The sequence below is a fragment of the Sarcophilus harrisii genome, chromosome 4, assembly GCF_902635505.1.
Source record: "Sarcophilus harrisii chromosome 4, mSarHar1.11, whole genome shotgun sequence".
NCBI lineage: Eukaryota > Metazoa > Chordata > Mammalia > Dasyuromorphia > Dasyuridae > Sarcophilus > Sarcophilus harrisii.
This window is the reverse complement of record NC_045429.1, coordinates 152726855-152739694: the sequence shown is the minus strand read 5'-3', so window position 1 is coordinate 152739694 and position 12840 is coordinate 152726855.

The following is a 12840-nucleotide window of genomic DNA, read 5'->3' as shown; positions in this document are numbered from 1 at the left end:
GGCAAAATGAATGACTTTGATTATATTAAATTGAAAAAAAATGGAAGTACAAAGCTTGAGAAAAGGTACAACCAATGTTTCTGAAATTTTAGAAATTTCATTTCTAAAATATAATGGTGTCAAATTTAAAAGAATACAAGTCATGACCCAAATGATAAAGCAAGCCATTTAGACTCATACGAAAAAATACTCTAAAATACTATCACTTGCAAAAATGCAGATTAAAACAACTCTAAGGTATTACCTCACACCTCTCAGATTGGCTAAGATGACAGAAAAAGAAAATGATAAATCTTGAGGAAAAACTGAACCACTAATACAAGCAATCATTCTGAAGAGCAATCTGTAATTATACCCAAAAAGATTTTAAATTGGTATACCCATTTTGAATTGGGCCCACCAGTGCCACTATAGCATCTTCATCCCAACATTAAAAGCAGTGTGTATCAAAAATAATTTTAAAAAATCAATTCAAAAAAAGGAAAAAAAAAACTTAAGGACCTTTTTCAAAATGTAAGAAACAAGAAGTTGTTTTGAAAGCAAAAAAAAAAAAATGGAACCGTTTGCAAAAAGTTAAAGCAAAATAGAAAGATATTTCAAGATTTAAAAAATTGATGAACAGCTAATTTAATTTTTATGGGAGAAAGGAAAATGGAATTAGTAAGCTAAAAGAGTGAAACTAGGATTTAATATTAAAGATGAAAATAAAATATACTGTATTAAATATCCTTTTCCCCCTAATTTATGAATTCACATAATAGATGAAATTATTTATAAACGGAGTTAAAAGAAAGAAATTAAATGTATTTTTGTGTGTATGCACAAATACATACATACACAGAAATTTCTTTATATTTTCCACACCACATACATATGTGTGGGGGCAACATATTATATATTTGTAATTTTGAGCATTTATGCTTTGAAAACTCTAATCTTGTTAATATTTGAATGATATATTAATTTAATTTCATAAATTAAAGTTGATTTAATAAAGCACATATCAAAACAAAATAGAATTGATTCTACATCCCCATAAGCACAACCAGATCTATGACATCGAGATCTAAATGTCATAACTTCCACTTTCATGATGTAAAAAGTTCTATATAAGAATTTTAAAATATATACCCACTTTTCTTCTGTTATCCTGGTCCAATTTTCATCATTATTTCTCCTTGATATAACAATAATTAATAGGTTTCTTGCCAAACTTTCTTTAAACTGACTTTACCTTCTACTATTCTGTGTTTCATGAGACAGTCTCAAAACTGTGCATCTTTCTATATAAGATTTTTTAATGAGTTTATAATTTTTGTTTACCTTATGGTGACAATTTTTATATTGCTTAAACTTATATATAAAAGTATTATATTAAAATTAGTTCTTGTCAATTTTTCATTTTATTATCAAATTTTATATAATTATGAATTCTATTTTTTAATTGGAAACTATGTCTTAAACTTAATTTTTTTTCACTTTCTGTTTTTAATAATTTTATTGTAGCTCTGGCAAACCATTGTTCTAACTATACACATCTGATTAAATGATAAATGCTACATCCACAGCAGTTAGCAAGCTAACTTACAAAATATCTATACATGTTAAGGCCATTGAAACCAGTAGATGTAAGCTCTTGAGAACTAGATTTGTTTTTTGTTTTTTTTGTTTTTTTGTCTTTATTATCTGTTATGATTGTCATTAGCACCTAACACTCTGTGTTTCAAATAGCACAGGCTTCATAAATCTCTGTTGATTTAATTGAGATGAAGCATTCAGTTAGTTGATGTTACTATAAAAGTGATTAAAATAATAAAATAATAACACTTCACACTTCCAAAGCCCAGTAAAGCTTATTATGTGATTTCCTTATAACAAGCAACTAAAGTGTCTTATAAGACATAAAAATCATTCTCCAAATTTTGTAGATGAGAAAAATAAAGCACAGAGGCATGAAGTGACTGGACTAAAAGCATTGTACTCTGATTATTTCCATTGTTGTGAAGTATATGATAGGTAAAGTAAAATCTCTCCTTGATCAGAGAAATCCAAAGTCCCTTTATTTTCATCTTTGTTAATAGATATAGTCAAACGAAAAGATAATGATAAATGGGTAAAAGAAATGTGGAACAACTGGGACACTAATGCATTGTTGGTAGAGTTATGAAATTATCCAACCATTTTGGAGAACAATTTGGAACTATGCTCAAAATGCTATCAGACTATGCATGCCCTTTGATCCACCAGTACCACTACTGGATCTGTGTTCCCAGGAAATCATAAAGTTGGGAAAAGGACCCACATGTACAAAAATGTTTGTAGCAGCTCTCTGTGTAGTAGTGGCAAAGAATTGGGAAATGAATAGATGCCTATCAATTGAAGAATAGCTGAATAAGTTGCATATTAATTTAATGGAATATTATTGTTGTATAAAAGTGATGAACAAGCTGATTTTAGAAAGGCCTGAATTTACATGTACTGATGCTGAGCAAAACAAGCAGAACCAGGAGAATATTTTACACAATAACAGGAAGATTGTGTGATAATCAGCTATGAAAGATGTGGCTCTTCTCAATGCTTCCATAACCCAAGGTTTAGAATGATATAAGTAGTGTGTGTCAGTTGGAAAGAAACCAATGAAAAAAGATATACTTATGAATAAAAAATTATATATTTGCACTGGTAGGTAAGCATTATAGATTGCATTATGCTATAAGTTCAAATGCAAGAGAGAATCTAATGTTATCATTGATGGAAACACAAAAAAGCATTAACTAAAATGAATTTGGGGAAAAGGGAGAATAACTTGTTTTTAAACATGTTTAGATTGAAATGAAAATGAAGCATCCAGTTGGAAATGCCCACACTAAGTTAGAGATATGGAAATAGAAATTATGATGGGTGCTATAGATTTGCAACTCATCTAGAAGCAATTGTTAAATATGGATGAATGGATGAGAACTGAAATTAGAGTTTCAAGTATTCCTGAATTACAGTATGCCTCAGCTGTTGGACAAACCACATCACTACTGACAAAAAATGTTTTATTTTGTTTTTCCCTCCAGTAAGTAGTGAGGTAAAGAAAATGATTAATGGTTAAATTTGCTAATAATAATTAGCAAATATTTCTAGACAGTTTACCAGAGATCCAACTAGATTTGCTACATTCATTACTTGGTACACTCAAAACATCTTTCTTTTTGTACATTCCTTAACATCTCATACATAGCTGCTAAAAAAATGCTGTTAGAAGCTAGAAGATAATTATTTTAAATCAAAAAGGACTTTTGAATGTTCTGACCCATTCTATGCATGCTTGACTATGTCCATTCTTCATGGTTAATCCACATATAAAAAAACATTTTAGAAATTCAGTGAAGAAATCAGGTCATTTTAATTGCAATATTGACTGGACAGAGCATCAGCTCTGGAGTCATGAAGACTCATCTTGTAAGTTCTGTCTGAAATCAAAAACTTATTAGCTATGTGACCCTGGGCAATTCACTTAAGCAAGTTTGCCACAAAATATGCCAGTATCTTTGCTAAGAAAATCTCAAGTGGGGTCATAAAGAGTTGTACATGATAAAACTATGACTGGCAAAAATCACAAACTTTCACTTAAAAAAAAAAAGCATTCTCAGGTAGAGAGTAGACAGGACTTTATTTGAATTCCCCTTGGCTTCCCTCAGATGAAACCATATCAAACCTCTGAACAAATTTTGGAGTGAAACAATACACAAATATATGAAGTGTAACAACCTTTCAGCGGAAGATATTTTGGAGAACTTTAGAAAAGGTCGGTCTCAATCAAGCAGGGGGGCCCCAAGGCCCAGTACAGGCATAGCACAGGGAGGCTTAAGGAATACAGAAAGTAAATAGTGAGCCCCTGAACCTTAGCATTACAAGCAGGACTTTGCATGCTGACCCAGCATGGGAAGGAAACTGGCAGTCCTGGGGGCAATGCAGGGTAGTCACTGTAGTCTCTAGAGAAAGCTTGGAATAATCTCTTCTTTGCCCAAATCTTTGCTTTAAAGATGAGCAAAAAAGAAAAAAAAAAAGAGCTCTGACCAAAGAAAGTTTTTATGAATATAGGGAATAATAGACCTTTAACTCTGAGGACACTAAAGGCAGAATTTCTTCATATGAAACCCCAAGGGTCTCTTGGAAAAATTTTGTAAAAATCTTAAAAAAGAGTTAGAAGAAAAATGGGGAAAGGAAATTAGAGCTCTGGAATAGGAAACACAGAAATTGTCTGAAGAAAACTACTCCTTAAAAATAAATTTGGCAAAATGGAAAAAGAAAACAACTCATTGGAAAACAGGACTTGTGAAAAGGGGGAAAATTCAATGAATAAAATAACCTATTTAAAAATTCAATGGCCCAATGCAAAAGGAGATTTAAAAAGCCAACTGAAGAAAATAATTCATTAAAATTAGAATTGAATAAATGAATGTGAATACATTCAAGACATCAAGGATTAGTCAAACAAAACTAAAAAAAAAAGATATGAAAAAACAGGAGAAAATGTAAAATACCTCATTAGAAAAAAAGAACTGACCTAGAAAATACATCCAGGAAAGACAATCTAAGAATTATTGGACTAAATGAAAACCATAATGAAAAGAAAAAGAGCATATATTTTATCTAGGCTATTTCAAGGAAACATGAAGGAAATCTGCACTGGTGTCTTAGAACCAGAAGGTAAAATAGCCATTGAAAAATCCACCAATCATCTCCTTAAAGAGACCCCAAAATAAAAACTCCAAATATTGTAGCTAAATTACAAAATTATCAGATCAAAAAGAAAATACTGCAGGCAGCCAGAAAGATACAATTGAAATATGAAGGAGCCACAATAAGGATTACCCATGTCCTGGCAGCTTCCACATTAAAGCATCAAGGGGCCTGCAATATAATATTCTGGAGGGAGGGAGAAGGAACTTGACTGAAGGCAAGAATCAACTCTCCAACAAAACTAAATGTTACTTTTCAGGGTAAAATATGGACATTCAATGAAATAGGGGATTTTCATTATTTTTGATGAAAAGGTCACAGATAAACAGAAAATTTGGTCTTCAAATACAGAACTTAAGGGAAGCACAAAAAGGTAAAAAGGGAAGAAAAAAAATTTTTAAAGCTAAAAATGTTTACATGACTATATGGGAAGATGCTATGTTTAACTCTTCAAAACTATTTTTGTTAGAGGTAAACTTAGTGGTAACTAGTGAGGAGGAATAGCAGGAAAGGAAAAAGAAATGTATAATTTGGGGAAAATAAGATGGCAGGAAATACAGTTAACAATTTTAACTGTGAATGTGAATGAAATGAATTCTCCCATAAAACTGAATTAAAAGCCAGAATCCTACAATATGTTGTTTACAAGAAACCTATTCAAAGGACAGTAATACATACAGAGTAAAGATAAAAGGCTGGAGCAGAATTTATTATGCTTCAGTTTATGTAAAAAAAAAAAAACATAAAACAAAAAAAACACAGGGGTAGCCATCCCAATCTCAGATCAAGCAAAATCAAAATTAGATTTAACTAAAAGAAGTAAGTAAGAAAACTACATCTTGCTGAAAAGTACCATAGATAATGAAGTAATATCAATCTTAAATATATATACACTAAGTGGTATAGCATCTAAATTTCTAGAGGAACAGTTAAGAGAATTGTTAATTAGTGGGGGGGTCTCTATCTTGCTCTAACAGAACTAGATAAATCCAACCACAAAATAAATAAGAAAGAACTTAAGGAGATAAATAGGCTTTTAGAAAAGTCAGGTATTCTAGACCTTTGGAGAAAACTGAAAGGTACAGAAAGGAATATGATTTTTTTTCTCAGCAATATATGAAACAAACACAAAAAATTATCATGTATTAGGGTATAAAGTCTTCAAAATCAAATTCAGAAACACAGAAATAGTTAGTTCATCTTTTTCAAATCATGATGCAATAAAAATTTCATGTAATAAAGGGCCAGGGGAAAATAGCCCAAAAACTTCACTGGAAACTAAATATCCTAATTCTAACAAATGAGTGAAATGACAAATCAAAAACACAATAATTTCATCAAAGAGAATGACAATAATGAGACAAACATAAGAAAATTTTTGGGAAGCAATCAAAGCAGTTATTAAGGGAAATTTTCCAACTCCATATGCTTACTTGAATAAAATACAGAAAGAGAAGTTCAATTAATTGGGTATGCAAAGAAAAAATCTAGAAAAAGAACAAATTAAAAATCCCCAATTAAATACCAAATTTGAAATTCTGAATAGAAAGCAAAGATTAATAAAATTAAAATTAAGATAACTATTGAATTGATATTCAGTATTAAGGGTTGGTTTTATGACAAAACATAGACATATGACAAAAATAGACAAACATTTAATTAATTTGATTAGGAAAAAGAAATAAGAACATCAAATTGCTAATATGAAAAATTGAAAGGGTAACATTTATACCAATGAAGAGAAAATTAGAGCAATATTTAGTATTTATTTTCCTCAATGTATGTCAAAAATCTGATGAACTATATGAAATAGATGAATTGTTATAAAAAATATAGATTGTCCAGATTAACAGAATGAGATAAATTAAATAACCCCATTTTAGAAAAAGAAATTAAAGAAGCTACTAATCAACTTCTTAAGAAAAAATCTCCAGGGCCAGGTGGATTTACAAGTAAATTCTACCAAACATTTAAAGAACAATTAATTCCAATACTATGGGAACTATTTGGAAAAATAGGGAAAGGAGTCCTACTACATTCCTTTCATGACACAAATGTAATTCTGAAACCTAAATCAAGTAAGGTCTAAACTGAGAAAGAAAATTATAGATCAATTTCCTAATGGAATATTGTTGCAAAATTTAAAATAAAATATTAGCAAAGTGATCATAGCAAGTTATTTGCAGGGTGATTCACCAAGAACAAGTAAAATTTATACCAGAGTTGCAAGACTGGTTCAATATCAGGAAAATATTAACGTAATTGATTATGTAAATAATCAAACTAACAGAAAGCATATGATTATTTCAATAGATAAAGAAAAAATATTTGACAAAACTTAACACCCATTCCTGATTTAAAAAAAAAACTAGAGAGTAATGGAATATATGAAGTTTTCTTTCAAATAATCTATAGCATCTATATAAAATCATCATTAAACATTACATGCAATGGAGAAAAAAATAGAACCATTCCCAATAAGATCCGAGTGACACAATGTTGACCCCTATTACCATCACTATTCAGTATTAAATTAGAAATGTTACTTTTAGCAATAAGAGAAGAAAAAGAAATTGAAAAATTAGATTAGGTAATGAGAAAAACAAATCATCACTCTTTGAAGATGATATGAAAAACTACTGAAAAAAATTCAACTTTAGCACAGTTGCAGGATACAAAATGAAACTACATAAATCATCAGCATTTATCATTGTTACCAACAAAGCCCAGCAGCTGGAGATAGAAAGAAAAATTTCATTTAAAATAACTGTAGACAACATTAAATATTTGGGAGTTTACATGGCAAGACAAAGTCAGGAACTTTAGGAATACAATTACAAAACATGTTCCACACAAATAAAATCAGATATCATCAATTGGAAGAATATCAAGTGCTCATGGGAAGACTAAGCTAATATAATAAAAATGACAATTCTATCCAAATTAATCTACTTATTGCCAAATCAATCAACCTTCAAAGAAATTATTTTACAAAGCTAGAAAAAAAATAGCAGTTCATCTGGAAGAAAAAAGGTAAAAATTTCAAGAGAATTAAGGAAAAATGCAAATGATGGTGATCTATCTGTAGCACCTCTAAAACTATGATAAAGCAGGGCTGGGTAATTAAAACTATTTTGTAGTGACTAAGAAATAGTGTAGGTCATTAGTGGAATAAATAAGGTTTACAAGATATAATAGTCAATGAGGTTAGTAATCTAGTGTTTGATAAACACAAAACCAGAGCTTCTGGGACAAGAACTCACAACTTGACAAAAATTTCAGGGATAATTGGAAATTAGTATGGCACATACTAGTTTGTGCCACACTAGGCATTGACTCAAACCTAACATTCTATATCAAGATAAGATTGAAATGGGTTCATGATTTGGACATCAAGGGCAAATTAGCATACTTGCTATAAGCAAATAAGAAGAACAAAGGAACCTTTAAGATCTGTGAAAAAGGAAGAAATTTCTGGCCAAAGAACTAGAGTACATTATGTAATGCAAAAAGGATAACTTTGATTATATCAAGTTAAAAAGTTTTTATATAAACAAAACAAATGCAGACTGTATTAGAAGGTAAGCATTAAACTGGGAAAACTTTTTTACATCTAAGGATTATGATAAAGACCTTTTTCTAAAATATAAAGAGAATTGACTCAAATTTATAAAAATACAGGCCATTCTAAATTGATAAATGGTCAAAGGATATGAACAGACAATTTCCAGATGAAGAAATTCAACCATCTCTAGTCATATGAAAAAAATATTCTACATCATTATTGATTAGAGAAATACAAATTAAGACAACCCTGAGGGACCACTACATACTTCTCTGATTGATTAGAATGACAGGAAAAGATAATGACAAACATTGGAGTTTACATGGGAAAACTAGGACACTAATACATTGTTGGAGGAATTGTGAACTGATCCAATCATTCTTAAGAGCATTTTGGAACTATGCCCAAAGGACGATCAAACTGTGCCTATCCAGAGTGTTTCTGTGGAGCTTATATCCCAAAGAGATCTTAAAGGAAGGAAAGGGACCAACATATGCAAAAATGTTTGTGGCAGCCCTTTTTGTGGTTGCAAGAAACTGGAAACTGAATGGATTCCCATCAGTTGGGTTTATGAACGTTATGGAAAATTATTGTTCTATAAGAAACAATGAGACTTACATGAACTGATGTCAAGTGAAATGAGCAGAACTAGGAGATCATTATACATGGCAACAAGACTATTCTGATGGATGTAGCTCTCTTCAACAACAAGATTATTCAGACCGGTTCCAATGATCTTGTGATGAAGAAAGCCATCTACTCCCAGAGAGATGAATATGGGAATGGAGTGCTGTTCACAACATAACATTTTTACTCTTTTTGTTGTTTGCTTGCATTTTATTTTCTTTATAATTTTTTTCCTATTTGATTTGATTTTTCTTGTGCAGTGAGATATATGTATGCATATATTGGATTTAACATATATTTCTACTATCTTTAATATATATTGGGTTGCTTGCTCTCTAGGAAAGGAATTGGAGAAGAGGGGAGAAAATTGGAAAACAAGGATTTGCAAGGATTAATGCTGAAAATTTTTCCATGCATATGTTTTGAAAATAAAAAGCTTAGGGCAGCTAGGTGATACAGTGGATAGAGTAGCAGTCCTGAAGTCAGGAGGACCTGAGTCCAAATCTGGCCTCAGACACTTAACACTTCCTAGATATGTGATCCTGGGCAAATCACCTAAACCCAAATGCCTCAACAACAATAAAAATTTAAAATAAAAAGCTTTAATTAAATGTTTAAATTAATTTTTATTTAAATTATTTTATTTATTTTATTAATTTATTATTATTTTATTATATTATATATAATTATATAATAATAATTATTATTAATTTATTAAATTTTAATTAATTTTTAATTTTAAAAATAATCAAATTATCTCCATTAGCAAACTAAGCAACAACATATTAAAAGCCACCATATTACCCACCCAACTCTCAGGATATTCCTCTGTGGCCATAGCAGCAGTATAACCAAACACCACTAACATTCCTCCCAAATAGATTAAAAATATAATTAACCCCAAAAACATACTATTTAAACTCACAACAATCGCACAACCCAGCCCCCCACTAACCACAAGACTTAAACAAGACCAGTATTTTGGTTAAATTACTTGGACTCTTCATTTAGGTTTTAATATATAGTTTTCAAATAGTCCTGCGCGGGGTATAAGGTCAAGAATTAGTAGGAAGTAAAGTATAGTGGCTAATTGGCCGATAATGATGAATGGTTGTTCTACAGGTTGGCCGCCGATTCAGGAGAAGGCTTAGAAGCAATAGCCACAAACCCAAAAATTAATAACAAAGACAATATAAAAACAAGCATCATTTCCATATTAGTTTTAGTATGGACTCTAACCATAACCTATGACATGAAAAACCATTGTTGTAATTCAATTACAAAAACTAATGACTAATCTATGTAAAACCCACCCCCTTTTAAAAATCATCAACCACTCTTTTATCGACCTCTCCGCTCCATCTAACATCTCTGCCTGATGAAACTTTGGATCTCTTTTAGGAGTATGCCTAATCATCCAAATCCTCACAGGCCTATTCCTAGCAATACACACCCTTACCACTTTCTCCTCCGTAGCCCACATTTGCTGTGATGTAAACCATGGCTGACTCTTCCGTAACTTACATGCTAACAGAGCTTCAATATTCTTTATATGCCTATTCCTAGATGTAGGCCAAAGAATCTACTACAGATCTTATCTCTACAAAGAAACATGAAACATCGGCATAATCCTACTTCTCACTGTCATAGCAACAGCATTTGTAGGATATGTACTTCTTTGATGCCAAATGTCATTCTGAGGTGCCACTGTAATTACTAACCTACTGTCCACTATCCCCTACATTGGCACCACTTTAGCAGAATGAATTTGAGGGGGGTTCACAGTAGACAAAGCAACCTTCACACGATTTTTGCCTTCCACTTCATCCTACCATTCATCATCACAGCACTAGCTGTCGTTCACCTACTGTTCCTCCATGAAATAGGCTCTAACAACCCCTCAGGAATCAACCCAGACTCGGACAAAATCCCCTTTCACCTCTACTATACTATTAAAGATGCCCTAGGCCTCATACTTCTACTTCTCATACTCCTCCTTCTAGCCCTTTTTTCACCAGACTTACTAGGAGACCCACACACCTTCTCACCAGCTAACCTACTAAACACACCCCGTCACATCAAGCCAGAATGATATTTCCTATTTGCATATGCCATCTTACGCTCTATTCCTAATAAACTAGGAGGAGTCCTCGCTTTACTAGCATCTATCCTAATCCTCCTGATCATCCCCCTACTTCACACAGCCAACCAACGAAGCATGATATTCCGCCCAATTTCCCAAAGCCTGTTCTGAATCCTCACTGCTAACCTAATCACACTTACCTGAATCGGCGGCCAACCTGTAGAACAACCATTCATCATTATCGGCCAATTAGCCACTATACTTTACTTCCTACTAATTCTTGACCTTATACCCCTCGCAGGACTATTTGAAAACTATATATTAAAACCTAAATGAAGAGTCCAAGTAATTTAACCAAAATACTGGTCTTGTAAGTCAGCTATGAAAGTAAAACCCCTTCCTAGGACCCATCAGGAAGAAGGCATTACGCCCCACCATCAATGCCCAAAGCCGATATTCTATTTAAACTATTTCCTGCATCAAAAATTTTATTTATTTTTATCACAAAATTCAATTTATATACTATCCCAGTAATAAAATTTTTGCAAATTTTTTGCAAATTTCACTTATGCAAAAAATATATGTAAAGACTTACATATATATTAATGTATTTATGAATATTTATGTATATAGAGCATACATTTATAGTCCACTATCATATTTTAATATACATATTAGGTATATAGTATTAAATACATTAATATAATATATTGTTAAACATTAATAAGTACATGCATATCTTAAACTAATAAAATTCATAATAGTATATGTACTATTGTACTTATATATATTATATTATTATATATATAATATTATATATATAATATAATAATATATATATTATATTATATTACTATAATACTATGTGTATTATGATACATAATATGTATATATTACATAAGACATAATATGTTGGCGTACATAGACATTAAATCCATGAACTAAGATCAATAAAGCTATCTCCTCTAGCAGATCATTACCATTAGGAATACCTTTATCCTCCACTCACGAGAGATCAGCAACATGCCATCTGAAGATACTCCATCCTTCAGAGCAAGCCCATAATCTGCAAACGAACCTTATTACCTCTGACTGGCTATTGGTTGCTACTTCAGGCTCATTCGTTCCTAACTCAGCTCAACCATGCTTTTCGTAGAGGCATTTGTGATGGTAACAATGCTGTTTGGCCTCATATCGCGGCATCTCCAGTAATTACTACGGCATAAGGTAGTTTTTAATTTGGGGGTGGTTTATCACCAGGGCGGGAGCCTGGGGGACACCATTAAAAGTGCAGACTTACATAACAAGACCAACAACATTTCAACTGGACATCCACTGAGAATGAACATTGGACACGCGCTTATTTCCAAAATGGTGTTATTCGATGAATGATGATTAAACATTTTATTAACTAAAAACAATGATGACATATGATGTTTAGATATTAAGTTAAGTACTAGTTTTCAATTAATATCATACATTTAATCAATGATCGATAGACATATTATTATTATATTACTAAAATCTCACTAGACATGCGTTTATATTCCCCCCCCCCCCCACAATATGTTAACCTCAACTAGATGAAGATACTAAAAGTGCATTTGTGTGAGTGTGGACGCAAGTGTGTGCGTATGTGTATGTGTACATATGAGCTTGTGTATGTGTACGTGTATATGTGTATGTGTGTATGTGTACGTGTATGTGTACATGTGTATGTGTACGTGTGTGTTTTACATGAAAACAAAGACAAACAGTATTCATAATAGTTTCCTACCACTAAACCCCTCTATCCCCCTTACTAAATTTTATCGCTTCTGTCAAACCCCAA